General features: G+C 34.8%; 1 protein-coding gene and 1 long non-coding RNA gene across 4 annotated transcripts in view; one reads left to right on the top strand and one right to left on the bottom strand.

The window, feature by feature from the left end:
- Positions 1-5,335: 5,335 nt before the first annotated feature.
- LOC309500003 lies at positions 5,336-5,796 on the bottom strand. Its single transcript, XR_014206431.1, has 2 exons — positions 5,759-5,796; positions 5,336-5,690 (listed from the first exon to the last, which is right to left on the bottom strand). It is a non-coding gene; the product is annotated as an uncharacterized lncRNA (long non-coding RNA).
- Positions 5,797-6,638: 842 nt separating this feature from the next.
- LOC309499959 (transmembrane protein 272-like) overlaps positions 6,639-21,431 on the top strand; it is a 40,794-nt gene continuing 26,001 nt past the window's right edge. Inside the window, exon 1 of one of the 3 annotated variants that reach the window (XM_082171531.1) lies at positions 6,639-6,749. The gene's annotated coding sequence lies outside the window, so the exon portion shown is untranslated. Of the gene's footprint in view, positions 6,816-21,431 lie in introns of all 3 variants that reach the window. The other 2 variants (XM_082171530.1, XM_082171532.1) reach the window with 2 other exon arrangements.

Below are 21,431 nucleotides of genomic sequence, written 5' to 3'. Positions count from 1 at the left end.
AATTTCTATATCGGAGGAGCCATCATCTTTTGAAATATTGGCCGTACAGCTTAAAGGTTCAACTCCCACTATTGTTGTCACGATTTATAGACCACCAAAAGCATCTGCTATGAACACATTTTTTACTGAATTTACTACCATTTTAACACATCTCAACCCCTTCTGTCTCCGAACATCATGTTGATGGGAGATTTTAACATTCATTTTGATAATACTATTAACACTCAGTATAATGATTTTAAATCAATTCTGGATAGTGCTGACCTTGTGCAGTTTGTTAAACTTCCAACACACAACAAGGGACATATTTTGGATCTTGTATGCTGTTCAGGTGTCAAGCCTTTTAATTTTACTTCTATTGAATCTTCTATCTCAGATCATAAGCCTATATTATTTAATATTTCTCTTCCATTGGCAAAAGTTAAGTCTCAACGCTCTGTTTCATTTCGTAATATTAAGAATATTGATCTTAATGTTTTGGATGGAATGATTGATCACTCTGTAAACAAGTGTTGTTTTAATTCGTCTACATCTGACTTGGTAAATTTCTATAACAATAGTTTTTCTCAAATACTTGACAATGTGGCTCCTATGAGAACTCGTATTGTATCCTATGTCAACTCGTCTCCTGGTATACTCCGGAACTCCGACATCAAAAGGCCTTAGGTCGCCGACTGGAGAGACTATGCAAACGAACTGGTCTTGAAGTACACAAACAGATGTACTCTGAGCATCTGGTTTCTTACAAGGCTGAGCTGGAAAGCACAAAATCATCTTTTTATGCAAATATCATAGCCAATGGACAAAGTAATACAAGGACTTTATTCAGTACTTTTAACAAACTGTTGAAACCTCACAATACTGTTTCACTTTCTCCCAATCAATGTGCATCTGTTTAAATTTTTTTTTAGATCTAAGATTGATAATATTCATCAAGAACTACTTAATTCTGACTTAATGTCTAGTGATGATCAAATTGGACATAATCAAATTTTTGGCCCTGCTAAAACTTTCTCTAACTTTGAGCTGCCTTCAGTTGATTCCATCACTATGTTGATTACAAAGTCTAAGTCTTCTACTTGCTCACTCGATCCTTTACCTACCGTTTTAGTTAAGTCTTGTATTCATTCGATCTCTCCTATTATTACAGCTATAGTAGGTTCTTCATTATCTTCTACTACTGTTCCTTCATCATTAAAAATGGCCTCTATCTCTCTAATTCTCAAAAAACCTGGTGCCGATCCTAATGATCAAAATAATTATAGGCCCATTTCTAACTTGCCTTTTATATCCAAAATCCTTGAAAGAATAGTAGCAACTCAACTAGAATCACACCTGCAAGATAACGATATTTATGAGCATTTTCAGTCGGGTTTTAGATCCAAACATAGTACAGAAACAGCTCTTGTTAAGGTTACAAATGATCTTCTCTTGGCTGCTGATTCTGGTTTCCTGTCTATTCTTATTCTTTTAGATATTAGTGCTGCCTTTGACACTATTAGTCATTCAGTATTACTCGAAAGATTGGCCTGCATTGGAGTAGCTAATAATGTTTTACTTTGGTTTTCGTCTTATCTATGTGACAGGAAACAGTTTGTACAGATTAAGACTGCTCAATCAGAACCTGTCTCGGTCACTCACGGCGTTCCACAGGGGTCAGTTTTGGGTCCGCTTTTATTTATTATTTATATTCTACCCCTTGGTTACATTTTTCGTTTCTATGGTATTTATTTTCATTTCTACGCCGACGACACACAAGTATACATATCCACAAGACCAAATGCTTCTCATCCCCCTTCTAACCTTACTAAATGTTTGCAGGATGTTAATATATGGATGACTAATAATTTTTTTTTAAGTTAAATACAGGTAAAACTGAAGCCCTTCTTGTTGGATCTAGGTCTGCTTTATCTAAAGCTCAATCTTTCCCCTTGCTCATTGATAATTGCCCGGTTAACTTTTCTAGCCAGGTGAAAAGTCTTGGCGTTATTTTTGATGGTTTGCTTTCTTTTAGTTCCCATATTAATAATATTTCACGTACTGCATCTTTTCACTTACGTAATATTACTAGACTTCGTTCTTCTCTCTCTCAGCACTGTACTTAAGTTCTCATTCATGCCTTGGTTACATCTAGGCTTGATTTTTGTAATTCCCTTTTATTTGAGATTCCGAAAAAACAACTTCACAGACTACAGTTAATACAGAATTCAGCAGCCAGAATTGTAACTCATACACGTTCTTTCGAACACATAACTCCAATTCTTTACCATCTACATTGGCTTCCTGTTCATTTTCGTGTACATTATAAAATATTACTCCTTACATTTAAAGCACTTCATAATCTGGCACCTCAGTATTTGTCAGATCTTCTTCATTTGTATAGACCTCTTAGATCTTTGAGATCATCCTCTGCAGACTTATTGTCTGTGCCAAACTTCAAGATGAGTTCCTTTGGTGGTAGAGCTTTTAGTTGTGTGGCGCCTAAGTTGTGGAATGCATTACCCTTGCACATTCGCCAAATGGATTCAATTTCCAGTTTTAAAGTTAAGATAAAAACGTATATCTTTTTAGAATAGCTTTTAATGAAATGATTGTAGGCCTATGATGTGTAGCATGTGTTTTGTATGTTTTGTACTTATTGCATAGACATGTATAGAAAGGCTAGATAGCTTACCGGCGCTGAGAGCCAATGGGACCCGACGACGTCACACGGCGGCCATCTTAGGACAGGACCGCTCGTCCAGTTATAACATTAAAGTCTATTGTGCATGTAGTGCTGATATAACTATATTTTGCTCAATTTTCAACCGATTTTCAAACGGCTTGGTGTGTCATAAACGTCAGGGATGCGGCTATTTAACTGCATACTTGTGAAAAATTATAGCCACAAACGGCATCAGCACAAATCATAGCCACGTTAATAAGGTTTGTAATAAACCAAACCGTTTGTAAATCCGTCAAGAATTCAGCAAGTTACGAGCATTTTAGTTGGCGTATGTCACTCACCTTCCGTCCACAGCAGCAGGGAGCAGCAGCGCAGTCTCCTGACCTAAGATGGCCGCCAAGTGACGACACAGCTGACTCCGCCTTGAGCCATCTAGCCTTTCTATACATGTCTATGGTGCTAAGGAGGTTAAAATGTGAGTGTTAATCTCTTATTAATTTGATATATTTCATCATTTCTGTCAGACCATGAACGTGTCCATTTTTGATAGTCCTGTGGTGTGACTGATCTAGACTGATCTAGTTCGAGAAAAAATAAAAATATTTTTAAAAAAGAATCATATTCAGGTTTAAAACAATGAACTTATTCAGTTACTGTAATGCCCAAGGTCAGTCTTGTATAGCAATTACTCAAAATGGCTGCAAAAGTGAAAAAGTCCTGTGGTGTGACAGCCCGTCCTGTAGTGTGACATAATTAAATCAGATGTCTAGCTAGATTCTCATCTGTTATGTTTGCAATATTAAACATAAATATAAATATATCTCTGTCTCTATATATATATTAAAAAAATATTGTAAATATTATATATAATATACCTATATTATACATATATTAAACATAAATATATATCTGTCTTCATTATACATAATATACCTATATTATACATATATTAAGCATAAATATATATATCTGTCTTCATTTGTTTGTTGTATGTGTATGTTAACAGTCACTGATCATTGTTTTTAAAGTGATTTGTCAGTTTTTAGGCATGAGTAAAGAAAGGACAAGGAGGTACAGGGAAATGATGAAGTCAGATTTCTCTTGTTCACTGGAATCTTTGTTCAAAGAGCTGAATTGATGATTTTAACATGCTTTTAATTATTTTAGCAGGATTTTAATGACTTTCCCCTGAGAAACAAGATATTTGTTTAGTCTTTTAAGTTAAAAATAGAAATGAATGGTCTTTATGACTGGGTCTGATCTGACACCTCCAAAATGTTAATTATTCAGTATGTCTTGTTCACTATGTTTTTAGTTCAAATTCATACACTAAGTAATAAGATTGTACTGATATGGTGGATTTTCATTAATGTTCAAATAGAGATGCAAATGAATGTGTTTGTTACAAAAGTATTCAATACATTTCACCATAAATGTTCATGCAGTGTCTCATTTTGTCCTGTGGTGTGACGGGATGTCCTGTGGTGTGACATCACTTCAAACACAATTAAACGACTTTTACTATGTTAACTAGCTTAAATAATTATATGCATTTGAAAACATTGCATAATATAACCATATAAAAAATAATAAACATTTTCAAATATTTGTTCTCATTTTAAACAATATTTCCACTGGAGTGAGTGGTAAAAGATGGCACAAGCAAAGAATATAATCGAAAAACAGCTGTGAAAAAAAAATATATGCAGAATTTTAATGATCATTCTTTAAGAATACTTGTTAAACATAAAACATACCTGATTTGTATTTGAAATTAATAATATTTCAATATTTGAATTTTATAGTAATGTCATGTCACACCGCAGGACATATTTTGCCTGGAGCTGTGAGAAAAGCTTAGTAAATTACATAATGAGAAAAAAAATCTGCTAACCTCTAACAGTTTCAAAAACAACGGTATTTGTACTTTACAAATTCATACAATTCTTAAGCAATTTAGAACTTTGTTTTAAAAAATGCTGTTTCACCCTTATTTGTCATCTACCCATCTGTATCTATCTATAATCTATCTATGTATTTATATATGTATCTATAATCTATCTATATCTATCTATTAATCTAGCTGTCTATATATATTTATATCTATGTATCTATTAATGTGTCACTATATGTATACTCTGTCTGTCTCTAGCCTATTAGTCAATGTGTTGTGTAAATTTAAATGTAAGCCTAAATAGCCTATATAATCAAATCGCACTATGTCACTATATCACCAAAAATCCGCTATCTCAAAATCAAACTCCTCTTACAAAAACCCACGAGGTCAATATGCGTTGATTTCACTTTTATACAGATGTGCGATTGTGTGGTCTGTTCCCGACCGTGTCAATCAAACGCTGATTCGGCGGACCACACCTGGGCTGCGTTCAGCCCCGACAAAACGTTGCACAACGTTTTTTAAACAGAAACGGTGATGCGTTGAACACACTGTTCTGATGGCGCAAGAGTTGCAACTATGGCAGCTGAGAAGGCCATTCTTTGTGTTCTTTGTGAAGAATTTTCGGAGCCTGATGAAGTCGGTATAAATATGTGTTTAATACTACAAAATATGCCCGATGTTACAGTTACTGTTCTTGCCGTCGAGTGAAGGGATTGCTGAAACTGAAATGGAAGCACACATCTTACCTAATTCAGACTAAAACACATCTATTTAGCCTCACATACTGACTTTATTTGTAGTTCATACTGTTTTAATACCCTGTATTTTCTTTCTTATTTTTATGAAAAGCACTTAATTACCATTGTTTATTTCTATACCAAATGTCATACACTTGCAATGAAGCTAAAAATATAAACAACTACATCATTGTTGATATCCTATATTTTTACAATAAAACTTACGACAAACATGTCTTCTAATATCCTCAGTTGAGCTGCATCGAACACATTTGTAAATTACTTTCCTTGAACCCATTATGCGAGTTCACTTTAATACCGCGTGCTTTATATACATGTTGCTGCTGATTGGACTGCAGTTCTGACACACCCACCAAACAAGAGAAAACTTATCTCAAACCCCATTGCACACCGGTGCACGCCGTTTCCAGGAAACATGACGTTCAAACCGGAAACCGTTGCGCAACGTTTTGAACTTGAACATGCCCCTGATGAAACACTTAAGCTGTGTCTGAAACCGCTCACTCGTTCACTCATTCGCTAATCCCTACATAGTGAATGGCAGTTGAGTGCACTACATCAGCAAAGAGTGAACGAAAATGAGTGAGCGAATTCGGACGCTGACATAATTATCATGCGCCAGAGAGCTCGGACAATTTCATCATAAACATTACTTACCCATCTTTGATATTTCCTTTTTTGGCTGTATGTAACAATTGTACGTATGTATTTTTCACGTTTATTGCGTTATTTGATAAAAAAAAAAGAGACTTGCTTGTCATATTTATTTACTTTTTACATTTATATGTGAAAATAAAAGAGAACAAAACACTGCACAACACATTTGTTTATTCAAATATAGATATAACGGTGTATATATATAAATAAATAAATAAATACATAAAACTGTCAAAAAAAAAAAACCTCCGTTATTTAAACATTACTTTCATTACTTTCGCGGGGTTTCCAGTCAGTCAAATGATTGTTAAGTGTCCTTCAAATGATTGTTTTCTATCTTGCGTGCGCCGTTGCCATGGTGACATTGTTGCCGTCCGTCATATTTATTTTTCATTCTCGCTCTATCGCCTTATCGTGTTGGATTGTGGGAAATAGTGTCTCAGCAAGTGTACTTCGGATGTACACTCGAATTCAGAGAGGATTGTGGGTAAAAGTAGTGAACGAATGTAGGGAATGATGTCGTTCACTCAGAATTCGGACACCACTACAAAATGGCCGACACCCTAAATAGTGCACTTTATAGTGGATAGGGAGCGATTTCAGACACAGCTTTAGTGAAACACTTCGAGGCTTCGTTTGGCCATAGTCACGTGACATGGGTGTTTTGAATCACGCTTCGGATCAGTGTTTCGAAACATCTGCGCTTCGGGATCTCGCAAAGCTTCGGAACGACTGTTCGCGTCAGCCATCCCTAGCCAGTACTAGTAAGGTTTCCGCTTTCACTTTGTCTCTCTGAATTATAAATAACCACTGATTCAGCAGTTGTCTAGCTTTGGTAAGTAGCTGAAGTATTTATCTTAACTTTGCTGAAGTTTGTCCCTGCTAACACACGACCCGTCAATTGTTTTTCAGCCACAAAAGTGTTCGAACGGTGTTTTGGGACAAGAAAAAGTAAGGAAGCTGGGCATTTGAACCCACTTCAGTGTTATAAAACACGTACAATTTTGATTCGGGCGCAAGATTAAGTTGCCATTTCCGCGTTCACACAAGATTCCTTCAAAGTTATTACAACAAAAAGACTCGCTGTTTAAAGATTTCACTCGCGAAAAGACTCGCGATGTAGGCTACCACCACCAAATTATCAGTCCGTGTTGCATGAACATAGCAATTATGTTAAGACTGTGTATTAAGAACTAGGCTAGTACAAACAACTAGGCCTAACAGTTAGTTTGGGGGTAATCCGTCTTACTTTTCGGTATCAAATTAAACCAATCTACGTTTTTATGACTTAAAAAAGTTATGTCTTAAAGAAAAAAAATTATGACTAACTTTTAAGATTAGGCATAGCAGTGCAACCGGCCCCAGCTGGTTCAGTTGCATTCTTCTTTCGTTTGTTTTTTTGTAGTTTACTTAACTATGTTAATATTTCTTCAATATTTGGCCTTTGTTTTAGGCTACAGTCCTGGAGACCATATTGCATTATTTTGACTGGTGATTGTGTCTGTTAGATCAATTGTAAAACGTATGTATATATATATATATATATATATCTCAGCGGCACATCACTGTTATACTCTGTTTTTACACTTCGTGCATGAGTAGTATTAACATATACCATGTGTCACTTTTGGGTTGATTTATGACCCCCTTTGATTGATTTATGACCCTAGTGTCACTCATGATTGACAGGTAATCCATGTGTCAAGAAAACAGGGTCTCTGATTTACAGTGCCAAACTGACTGGTCATTTGTTGAATCCTGGGTAACTGGCTCCTTCCAGTCTGATGGGGGTAAACTGTTGCTGATTGTATTTTCCTTTGATTGTTGAGGGTGAAATTCACCCAAGCAAGTATTACGCAATGTTGACATTGACACCCTGAGTGTCAAAATCTTTGCTGGTTGATCAATAGGGTAGCCTATATGTTAATTGAGTCAAAATATTTGAGTCAAGACATTCAGGAATACCATTATTACACCTACAAAACACTGGATATATTCATTAAAATAATATGTCTGGAGATGTTTTAAGAACAACTGTGTGTGTGTGTGTGTGTGTGTGTGTGTGTGTGTGTGTGTGTGTGTGTGTGTGTGTGTGTGTGTGTGTGTGTGTGTGTGTGTGTGTGTGAGCACCTCAGTAGGATCAGTAGTACCTGAACTATAGGTTTATGTTAATGCCTAAGACAAAGAATCAGACACGTTCATCAAGCCAAAGAGTCCTAATTACCCACACACCCCATACTATATTCTTCTCAATAAGAAAAGGTGTTGTTGTTTTTTTTAGAACATCTGTATCTGTTTCCTGACGCCAATAGGATCAGTGTTAAAAAGACAAAGAATCAAAACATTTATCCAACTTACAGTGAATGTGTTTACGAGTGGAACTGGCGGGGGAAGAGTGCATCCTAAATGGGGTTTGTTAATGGTTTTACCGACAGTTGCTTAGGCTAGATGTTTAAAGAATAACACTTCATCAAAAGCTTTCTGGTGATTCTCTGGGCTCGCACACAAAAACATCTTATTAGTGTATATCAATTTGTTTGTTACTTTTTTTTTTTTTACAGAAAATGTTTTAGTTTTTAACCCAACCCATTGTGTGTGTGTGTGTGTGTGTTGCAAAACAACAACTTACATATTTTTAACTTCAAAATTCTGAGTAAAATAAGACGCATTGGGGTTTTAAACATTCAAACATTTATACATTTGTTTGCCACAAAAAGCAATGAAAGTTGTCCCTTGTCTTTAAATAAAAACTTTTACTTTATTTTATTTTTTAAAACAGACTAGTGACCAGCATCTTTTATTAGAACTGTAGCCAAACAGTTTCCTTACATGAGTAAACACAATTTTCACTTAGAAAACTTTTTAAATGTATGACTGAACCTTTTTTGTTTTCTTTTGACAAACCTACATTTCAAACCTGAGGTGTGCAACAACCACAAGGGATACATGTTGATTCCATGTTTCAATGTTTTGTAGTGCAAACATGCAATACTCAAGAAATCTAATCTTAGTGTAATCTTTGTGAGGGCAGAACACAAAACTTTGTGTTGAGTGATCCAGACAAAGCTTAATGCTAGAAAATATCGTGGAAGTCACTAGCACTTCAACATCCAGCACAAAATTAAAGAGATGAGCTTAGGATGTTTTGACTATTGCCATCTTCTTTGACCCCCCAAAAATATAATATCAATATCAAAAGTAATATCAAGGTTCTATGGTTCTATTAAAGCAACACAATATATAGTTAGATGTGTGTGTGTGTGTGTGTGTGTGTGTGTGTGTGTGTGTGTGTGTGTGTGTGTGTGTGTGTGTGTGTGTGTGTGTGTGTGTGTGTAAATAGTAGTGCTAAAATCGTTTCACACACGTGAATAACTTACAAACATAATCTTTATACAGGAGTTACTGTATGTGTGTCCGAAACATCTGTACAATTCAAAAGACCAAATCAGTAAGAAAAGAGGGCTCAGCATATTGAAAAGTAACATTTATAATAAATACACAAAATCCATTTGTTAGCAATTGTGAAAGTTTGTACATTTTGTTTTGTAAGTGGTGTTTTTATCACTCCACTAGTGTTAGTCACTTTATTCAGCTAGCACTATTTTGTTTGTTGGAATCTTCTTTGAGACTGTCAACATTCAGTGTTTATAGGAATAAATGCAAATTAAGAATTTAAGTGAAAGTCTTTCTGCTTGAGAGTGTTTGACTAAATTGATATTTCTTTTAGTGCAACTTTACAGCTATCTACGATTTCGGATTACACAAAGCATCGACACGAAAAGTAAGTTATGATGTTTTACACTTAGTCTGTTACAACTGAATCACATCTGACTATTGCACTGAGAGAGGCATATTCATTTAAGATTGAGGCTGGCAAACCCCGCAGATAAAATCAAAAAATGACGTGTGTAGAAATTCACCATGTAAATTCAAGACTCCAAATCACTAAGAAAATAAGTTACGCTATACATCATTATGATGCATACAGAATGTAGAAAACTCAAATGATGAACCATTTGTTAGTTTGTTACACGTTTGTAAATATGGTTTCGCAAATCATTTTGTATTACTCCACTAGATTTAGTTATCTTGTTGAGATGACACTGTTCACATTTCTTTGTTTGTTGGTCTGTGTTTAGTTTTAGGTGAAGACAAAACGATGTAAGTTCATGCTATTCCACACATGGGAAAACGTGTGTGATGAATGCAGGCCTTTCATTTAAGAGGCTTTTTAAATAATATGACTGAACTTTCTCTTTTTGACAAACCAGTATTTCATATTATATTATATTATACTTAATATTATATTAAGTTGTTTAACGTCCGCAGAATAGTTTATTTCAACAACCCGCTTAACATTAAGGATTATAGTTTTTCAATTGTTATCACCATCTTCTTTGACTAAAATAAAGTTACTATATGTGCTAAAAATCTTTGTATTTTTATTTATTTTTTGCTCATCTTTCAGATTTATTAGAGGAACTATGCCACACTGTTGTAATGCAAAACACATTAAGAACTATAAAGTTACATGTCCTTGTAAAGACTATAGATCAAATTCAAACATAATCGTTATACAGGAATTATGTTTGCACAAAAGTAAATTCATGGTCAATTTATTACGAAAGTGTGTAAGGCATATGGGAAAAGAGACAATTAGCCATAAAGAATACATAATTCCTCTCTCCTGGTTTATTGTGAAAGTTTATGTCGATACAGTATGTAAAATGATATTTTTCCACTAGACGATGGAACGCTTGCCTTTACAATTAGTTTCTCTGTTTTTGTAGTCTTTTGTACTACTCTCTTAGCGTGGTCAAATATGTTCATAGGAATAATGAAAACATGAACTAATGCAGCATTTTGATAATTAAATGTCAGTCCTTCTACATGACACTGGTTGAGACTAAACAAATGACATTTCTTTTAGGACATCTTTCTGGTCTGCCTACGCTGTGGGATCGCAAGACACAACGACCCAACATGAAAAGTGAGTTATGCCCTTTTTCTGTTCCCTATTCAACCATTACACTTCAAACTTTTCGAACTATTACTCTTAAAACTCTGCATTTCACCGCGCAGTCATAGATACACAGTTATTTTGTCTATGTCTCTAAACAACTGTTAAGTAAATTAATTACAGTTGATAAGTAGTAATTTTAAGTGAAAGGCGAGATGATTCATGCCTTTTTTTTTTTTTTTTTTTTTTCACACCAATACTTTGACACCAGTGTTTTAGGCGTCTGTCTTTTAGGTTTGATCCAGAAAACAGACGTTGTGTTTTATGTCTTAACATTTTGTTCTCCTTTTTAATGAAAACATGCAGTTTTTGTTCTCATCAGCAGACCAGCAGAATTTTCGTAATTTTCAATAGTTAGGTAGCAAATGCAATTGAACTGTTTATTACTGTGATAATTTTATATGTGAAACAAGCTTAGTCACATCAGAGTTGAATTGGAACAGTTATTGTCCTGCATGTTTAACAATGTTAGTGTTCTCACAAGTCACAACATTTTCATTGTAGTGTGTTTCATTGTTCCAAAGTTTCATTGTAGCATGTAACAGTTTGGAGACATTTGGGGGGATTTTATTTTATTGTATTTTCATGCTACTTTGATTTTGTTTGTACTTTTACTGAAGCAAACTGTTTTAGAAACTGTTAACCGTATGATTGCACAGTTGTGTGTGTGTGTGTGTGTGTGTGTGTGTGTGTGTGTGTGTGTGTGTGTGTGTGTGTGTGTGTGTGTGTGTGTGTGTGTGTGTCTGTGTGTGTGTCTGTGTGTCTGTTTTCCTTACACTTTGCAAAGCAACTTTGAAAAACAACTGTTTCCTCTAATCTGCTGTAATTTTAGTGAGCTCTAGGTGTTGTCGGCTTCTCCTTGTTCAAATAAGACAATGCTCCCATGAATTTTGGGGTGGTATGTGGATATAGAATGCAACACAAGGAATTCTTAAATATTTAATTTAATAAATCATCTATAATGTTTTTAAAAACACAGTAAATAAAGGTATGAAGACATCTGTCTATCAGAGACCTTCACAAACTATGGTGTAAAACAAAATTCAGTGCATCAGTGTACACCGATTTACCAGCAAATTACTTTTATCACTATTGTTTGAAGAAAAATACAAATAAAAACAGGTTAATCTCCCTAAGTGTGGTGTTTTATGACTACTGAAGGTGTCACATCCTTAGAGCATTACATCCTTGGATGTTTGACACCTACAGCCCAGCCTCCTGAATTTGGTATTTAAATCAGATTTAGGATAGTAATTAAATAAATAAAACAGACATTCTACAACTCTAGTGTTACAATGGCTACTCCAAAAACTCCTGAAACATCTAGAGAGATGTGTGTAACACCGACAAGAACAGCAACAGCTGAACAGGACTGACCAGTTAACAAGCTTAAACAGATGAAGACCTTCACTATCTACGCCAGAAAATTAGTTTGACAGAGTTTCTCCATGAAGAAGAAGATTTTGTGAAACATGACTTTCTGATGTCTGATGATCGTGTAGGAAGATTTGTGTTTGAAAATGGGTCACACACACACACACACACACACACACACACACACACACACACACACACACACACACACACACACACAGTCAAACTCTACGCTATGGAACCTTACAAAGATTATACATCGAATGTGCTTATCTGCTTTCGACTGCCATAGACTTGGCATTTTTCTACACCAAAAAAAAAAAGAAATTGGAGATTTTATTGGTATTGGTGGGGGGGGGGAAATTGGTCCTTTTTCAACTGGGATGGCACTACACCCGATGTGTGGTACGTGTCAAAGCAGCGATGAGTCTCACTCTGGAATAGGCCAGTCACGTTCAGACTCATCAGAATGCTGCAAAATGAGTCTATATTTTCAGTGGAGCGACATACACACCATTTTCTCAACAATAGACAAAGCTGTTAAAGTTGAGTTGAATTTATTTTGAGCATTGCTAAATGATAGATTAGTATTTAATCATGTGAATATGTTTAAATTGGTGTATAAAATATGTTTTATACACCAATACCAATAAAATCTCCAATTTCTTTTTTTTTTTGGTGTAGAAAAATGCCAAGTCTATGGCAGTCGAAAGCAGATAAGCACATTCGATGTATAATCTTTGTAAGGTTCCATAGCGTAGAGTTTGACTGTGTGTGTGTGTGTGTGTGTGTGTGTGTGTGTGTGTGTGTGTGTGTGTGTGTGTGTGTGTGTGACCCATTTTCAAACACAAATCTTCCTACACGATCATCAGACATCAGAAAGTCATGTTTCACAAAATCTTCTTCTTCATGGAGAAACTCTGTCAAACTAATTTTCTGGCGTAGATAGTGAAGGTCTTCATCTGTTTAAGCTTGTTAACTGGTCAGTCCTGTTCAGCTGTTGCTGTTCTTGTCGGTGTTACACACATCTCTCTAGATGTTTCAGGAGTTTTTGGAGTAGCCATTGTAACACTAGAGTTGTAGAATGTCTGTTTTATTTATTTAATTACTATCCTAAATCTGATTTAAATACCAAATTCAGGAGGCTGGGCTGTAGGTGTCAAACATCCAAGGATGTAATGCTCTAAGGATGTGACACCTTCAGTAGTCATAAAACACCACACTTAGGGAGATTAACCTGTTTTTATTTGTATTTTTCTTCAAACAATAGTGATAAAAGTAATTTGCTGGTAAATCGGTGTACACTGATGCACTGAATTTTGTTTTACACCATAGTTTGTGAAGGTCTCTGATAGACAGATGTCTTCATACCTTTGTTTACTGTGTTTTTAAAAACATTATAGATGATTTATTAAATTAAATATTTAAGAATTCCTTGTGTTGCATTCTATATCCACATACCACCCCAAAATTCATGGGAGCATTGTCTTATTTGAACAAGGAGAAGCCGACAACACCTAGAGCTCACTAAAATTACAGCAGATTAGAGGAAACAGTTGTTTTTCAAAGTTGCTTTGCAAAGTGTAAGGAAAACAGACACACAGACACACACACACACACACACACACACACACACACACACACACACACACACACACACACACACACAACTGTGCAATCATACGGTTAACAGTTTCTAAAACAGTTTGCTTCAGTAAAAGTACAAACAAAATCAAAGTAGCATGAAAATACAATAAAATAAAATCCCCCCAAATGTCTCCAAACTGTTACATGCTACAATGAAACTTTGGAACAATGAAACACACTACAATGAAAATGTTGTGACTTGTGAGAACACTAACATTGTTAAACATGCAGGACAATAACTGTTCCAATTCAACTCTGATGTGACTAAGCTTGTTTCACATATAAAATTATCACAGTAATAAACAGTTCAATTGCATTTGCTACCTAACTATTGAAAATTACGAAAATTCTGCTGGTCTGCTGATGAGAACAAAAACTGCATGTTTTCATTAAAAAGGAGAACAAAATGTTAAGACATAAAACACAACGTCTGTTTTCTGGATCAAACCTAAAAGACAGACGCCTAAAACACTGGTGTCAAAGTATTGGTGTGAAAAAAAAAAAAAAAAAAAAAAAGGCATGAATCATCTCGCCTTTCACTTAAAATTACTACTTATCAACTGTAATTAATTTACTTAACAGTTGTTTAGAGACATAGACAAAATAACTGTGTATCTATGACTGCGCGGTGAAATGCAGAGTTTTAAGAGTAATAGTTCGAAAAGTTTGAAGTGTAATGGTTGAATAGGGAACAGAAAAAGGGCATAACTCACTTTTCATGTTGGGTCGTTGTGTCTTGCGATCCCACAGCGTAGGCAGACCAGAAAGATGTCCTAAAAGAAATGTCATTTGTTTAGTCTCAACCAGTGTCATGTAGAAGGACTGACATTTAATTATCAAAATGCTGCATTAGTTCATGTTTTCATTATTCCTATGAACATATTTGACCACGCTAAGAGAGTAGTACAAAAGACTACAAAAACAGAGAAACTAATTGTAAAGGCAAGCGTTCCATCGTCTAGTGGAAAAATATCATTTTACATACTGTATCGACATAAACTTTCACAATAAACCAGGAGAGAGGAATTATGTATTCTTTATGGCTAATTGTCTCTTTTCCCATATGCCTTACACACTTTCGTAATAAATTGACCATGAATTTACTTTTGTGCAAACATAATTCCTGTATAACGATTATGTTTGAATTTGATCTATAGTCTTTACAAGGACATGTAACTTTATAGTTCTTAATGTGTTTTGCATTACAACAGTGTGGCATAGTTCCTCTAATAAATCTGAAAGATGAGCAAAAAATAAATAAAAATACAAAGATTTTTAGCACATATAGTAACTTTATTTTAGTCAAAGAAGATGGTGATAACAATTGAAAAACTATAATCCTTAATGTTAAGCGGGTTGTTGAAATAAACTATTCTGCGGACGTTAAAGAACTTAATATAATATTAAGTATAATATAATATAATATGAAATACTGGTTTGTCAAAAAGAGAAAGTTCAGTCATATATTTAAAAAGCCTCTTAAATGAAAGGCCTGCATTCATCACACACGTTTTCCCATGTGTGGAATAGCATGAACTTACATCGTTTTGTCTTCACCTAAAACTAAACACAGACCAACAAACAAAGAAATGTGAACAGTGTCATCTCAACAAGATAACTAAATCTAGTGGAGTAATACAAAATGATTTGCGAAACCATATTTACAAACGTGTAACAAACTAACAAATTGTTCATCATTTGAGTTTTCTACATTCTGTATGCATCATAATGATGTATAGCGTAACTTATTTTCTTAGTGATTTGGAGTCTTGAATTTACATGGTGAATTTCTACACACGTCATTTTTTTATTTTATCTGCGGGGTTTGCCAGCCTCAATCTTAAATTTTATTTTATTTATTTTTTTTATTTATCCTTTATTTTACCAGGATAGTCCCATTGAGATATAAAATCTCTTCTTCCAGGGAGTCCTGGCCAAAATGGCAGCACAGAAAGTTTCACATAAACAACATACAAACATAAAAAAAACTCAGAATCTTTCATAAAATTTTGTCCAGCACTCGAAATAACAACAAAAGCTACTTAACCAAACATACACACGTTTCCCTTAAATTGGTCAATAAGAGATTTTTAAAAACTTTTAAAGAGGGGAGTGCTTCTATCATTATTATACTCTGCAGCTCATTCCATAACCAGGGAGCATAGGAAGAGAAGGCAGTTTTACCAAACTCTGAACGTACTCTCGGAACCTTTAAAAGCAATTTAGCACTAGATCTAGTGCTATAAGTACAGGTGTAATACGATAAAAGACGACAGATATAAACTGGTAGTTTTCCTAACAATGCCTTAGCAATAAACATCAACATGTGTATTTTTCTCCTTTGAAACAAAGAAGTCCAACCCACCAATTCGTACAAGGTACAATGATGAGTGCGTGAAGAGGCACTCGTCACAAAGCGCAAGGCAGCATGGTACACACAATCCAACTTTTTTAGAGAAGATGAACTTGCATGCATATAAATCACATCACCGTAATCTAATACAGAGAGGAAACAACTTTGAATAATTCTCTTTCTTGCTTCTAAAGGAAAACATTTCTTTAAACGAAAGAGGAAACCCAGTTTTGGTCTAAGCTTTTTCAAGAGATTTTCAATATGTACATTAAAACCTAATTTTTCATCTAGCCATATGCCTAAGTATTTATAACCATTTACTCTTTCTATACAGTCCCCTTCTAAAGTTAAAATCGGGCAATCTGTTTTAATGGAACCACGGGTGAAAAGCATATAATTTGTTTTTTTTGTGTTTAAAACCAATTTCAAGTTTGACAATGACAGTTGCAAAGACTGAAAAGAATCTTGCAGAAACTCCATGGCTTGGTTCAAAGAATGTGCTACTGTGTAAATGATTGTGTCATCAGCATATAGATGAATTCTAGCTGGGGTTATCCCACAACCTATGTCATTGATATAAATAGAAAATAAAATTGGTGCTAAAACAGAACCCTGTGGGACACCTTTTTTAATTGTTTGTTCTGCTGATATAAAATGTTCAACTGAGACACATTGAGTTCTTTCAAATAAGTAATTATTAAACCAATTTAGAGCTGTTTCACTAAAACCCACACAACTAAGTCTCTGCAACAGTAGTTTATGATCTACAGAATCAAATGCTTTGGAGAGATCTACAAATAAAGCTGCACAATGCTGTTTACTATCCAAACATTTAATAATATCATTAGTGACCAGCATGGCTGCAGTTATAGTACTGTGACCTGATCTAAAGCCTGACTGAAATTCATTTAAAATGTTATTTTCAGTTATAAACTGTTTTACTTGATCATTTATAAAAGATTCAAATACTTTTGCCATCACTGACAACCTTGAAATCGGACGGTAATTATTCATCTCAGATGGATCACCACCTTTTAACAAAGGTAGAATCATAGCTGATTTCCATGCACGAGGAATAACATTTGATTTTAAACTTAAATTTAAAATCAAAGTGATGGGCTCTGTTATAAGATCTGCAGCAATTTTTAAAAAGTAAGGCTCTATTTTATCAGATCCCGCTGATTTTTTACAATCCAAGTTTAATAAGGCTTTATAAACTTGTGCAGCTAAAATAGGAGTAAAAGTGAACAGCTGAGAACAACACGAAGTGTTTGCCACATTGCCTTCTACATTATGTTCCTTTAAATTACTAAAGTCTGTAGTTAAGTCAGCAGTGATAAAATGGTTGTTAAAAGCTTTTACAATATTTTCTTTGTCCCGTATTACACTCTCATCTATTTTTAAACAGTCCGGCAGACTGGTGGAGGTTTTTTTACCACCAATTGATTGGGTCAACTTCCAGAAATTAGTCGGATTGTTCAAATTTTCATTCATCATATTTATATAATAGTCACATTTAGATTTTTTTACCAATTTTGTACAATTATTTCTTATTGTCCTATAATTTACCCAATCCATATTATTATTTGTTTTCTTTGCTTTAGCCCATGCATTATCTCTATTTTTTATAAGAGAAGATATTGACTCATTAAACCAGGGATTATCTCTACTTCTTACTCTAAATCTTTTAAAAGGTGCATGTTTGTCACATATAGTCAAAAAAGTACATTTAAAATACTCCCATGCTATATCAACATCGGGTATCTGTGAAACAACATATAAATCACTATTATAAATATCTTGCAAAAAGGCTTGATCATTAAAATGTTTAAATTGTCGTTTTAAAATAAAACGTGGTTTACTCTTTGGAATCCTGCAATTCCGTACACATACTATTGCACAATGATCACTTACATCATTAATAAACAAATGTAAAATATGCCCTCATTTTGGCAATGAATTAGTGATAGTAATAATAATAATGCAGATAGAAATCCAACGTAAGCCTTAGAACAGTCTTTGATGTCCTTTTAAATTGGAAAGAAGCAGAGATCAACAACACACACACTACATACAGGCAGCCATCTTGGATGGCAAATGAATATGCCTCTCTCAGTGCAATAGTCAGATGTGATTCAGTTGTAACAGACTAAGTGTAAAACATCATAACTTACTTTTCGTGTCGATGCTTTGTGTAATCCGAAATCGTAGATAGCTGTAAAGTTGCACTAAAAGAAATATCAATTTAGTCAAACACTCTCAAGCAGAAAGACTTTCACTTAAATTCTTAATTTGCATTTATTCCTATAAACACTGAATGTTGACAGTCTCAAAGAAGATTCCAACAAACAAAATAGTGCTAGCTGAATAAAGTGACTAACACTAGTGGAGTGATAAAAACACCACTTACAAAACAAAATGTACAAACTTTCACAATTGCTAACAAATGGATTTTGTGTATTTATTATAAATGTTACTTTTCAATATGCTGAGCCCTCTTTTCTTACTGATTTGGGCCCGGTTTCCCAAAGCGTTCTTATCTCTAAGTAGTTCTTAACCTATTCCTTAACCTCTCTCTTAACCTTATGGGACGGTTCCCGAAACGTTCGTACGCTAAGTATATCTTTTGTAAGTCACACTTTCGTAAGGTTGGTCTGGACCACTCTTAGCTTCACCTTATCACTGTTTCAGGTCTATATGAAAATAATTCTTAAGTTTTAATACACCCAGACAGTGTTCAGTTAGGCTAATTCAAGTGTTTTCATGCAAAGAATAAAATTGTCATTACACTGATTTTTTTATTTTTTATTATATTATTATACAATATTATTAATTTAATTAAAACGCTCTTTTAAAGGCCAGTGAAAGCATAGGCTCTGTCAGTTAAGTTCTATTCGGACGCTAATATTGTTTCTCATGGGCTCGTCGTATTTTAAACATTTACAGGGGTAAGTCTGTGATTTTAGTGCCGTCCAAATCCATAATATCAGTGTTTTTTCTCACCCAACCCCTGGGATTTTTCTCAAAAAATCCCTGGCCAAATTAGTACCTTCTGTTTTTTGACAAACAGGTGCTAATTTAATTGCCGTCTGAATCCACATCTCTGAGTTTACAAGAGATTCGAAATTCACGGTTTAAATCCTTTTTGATCACTGCCGAGCACCGTACGCAAGATGTAAACTTTTATTACTGAAACGCTGGAAAGTATTTCCAAGAACAATATTTCATCGCAGCTCCACCTCAGCAAACAAAAATGGGAAAGAGAAGGCGGCACGTTAATTTTTGAAAAGGTTATTGTGGCAGCAATATATGATGCAATTTTAAAATATGTAGGCTAGGCTATTATAGGCTATTATAGTTTGGATTATTTTTTATAATATCCAATAATCATAAGAAATGCAATTTCAACTATTTCTGAAGTGCTTCTCTAATAAAGAACACCACTTTCTCACATAAACAGCCCCTGCACGAGAGAATAATTGATTCTCGAGTCATCGATTTCAACCAATTCAGCACCATCGCCACGGACAGCGCCGGGTAACGTCGCACGTAAGAAGGGATATCTTAAGCTGCTTTCTAAGGTATAGTTCGGGGAACACACTTAGGAACATAAACAAATTTGTTAAGATATATCTTTCGAGTCTTCTTAGCACGCTAAGAGTGAGCGTTATCGGGAAACCGGGCCCTGGTCTTTTGAATTGTACAGATGTTTCGGACACACATACAGTAACTCCTGTATAAAGATTATGTTTGTAAGTTATTCACGTGTGTGAAACGATTTTAGCACTACTATTTACACACACACACACACACACACACACACACACACACACACACACACACACACACACACACACACACACACACACACACAAATATCTAACTATATATTGTGTTGCTTTAATAGAACCATAGAACCTTGATATTACTTTTTATATTGATATTATATTTTTGGGGGGTCAAAGAAGATGGCAATAGTCAAAATATCCTAAGCTCATCTCTTTAATGTTGTGCTGGATGTTGAAGTGCTAGTGACTTCCACAATATTTTCTAGCATGAAGCTTTGTCTGGATCACTCAACACAAAGTTTTGTGTTCTGCCCTCACAAAGATTACACTAAGATTAGATTTCTTGAGTATTGCATGTTTGCACTACAAAACATTGAAACATGGAATCAACATGTATCCCTTGTGGTTGTTGCACACCTAAGGTATAATTTGAGATGTAGGTTTGTCAAAAGAAAACAAAAAAGGTTCAGTCATACATTTAAAAAGTTGTCTAAGTGAAAATTGTGTTTACTCATGTAAGGAAACTGTTTGGCTACAGTTCTAATAAAAGATGCTGGTCACCAGTCTGTTTTAAAAAATAAAATAAAGTAAAAGTTTTTATTTAAAGACAAGGGACAACTTTCATTTGCTTTTTGTGGCAAACAAATGTATAAATGTTTGAATGTTTAAAACCCCAATGCGTCTTATTTTACTCAGAATTTCGAAGTTAAAAATATGTAAGTTGTTGTTTTGCCACACACACACACACACACACACACACACACACACACACACACACACACACACACACACACACACACACACACACACACACACACACACACACACACACACACACACACACACACACACACACACACACACAGAGTTGTTCTTAAAACATCTCCAGACATATTATTTTAATGAATATATCCAGTGTTTTGTAGGTGTAATAATGGTATTCCTGAATGTCTTGACTCAAATATTTTGACTCAATTAACATATAGGCTACCCTATTGATCAACCAGCAAAGATTTTGACACTCAGGGTGTCAACATTGCGTAATACTTGCTTGGGTGAATTTCACCCTCAACAATCAAAGGAAAATACTATCAGCAACAGTTTACCCCCATCAGACTGGAAGGAGCCAGTTACCCAGGATTCAACAAATGACCAGTCAGTTTTGGCACTGTAAATCAGAGACCCTGTTTTCTTGACACATGGATTACCTGTCAATCATGAGTGACACTAGGGTCATAAATCAATCAAAGGGAGTCATAAATCAACCCA

This window comes from Leuciscus leuciscus (genome assembly GCF_965113295.1).
Source record: "Leuciscus leuciscus genome assembly, chromosome: 5".
Taxonomy (NCBI): domain Eukaryota; kingdom Metazoa; phylum Chordata; class Actinopteri; order Cypriniformes; family Leuciscidae; genus Leuciscus; species Leuciscus leuciscus.
The sequence above is the reverse complement of the archived record's forward strand: the minus strand, read 5'-3'. Positions and strand labels throughout refer to the sequence as shown.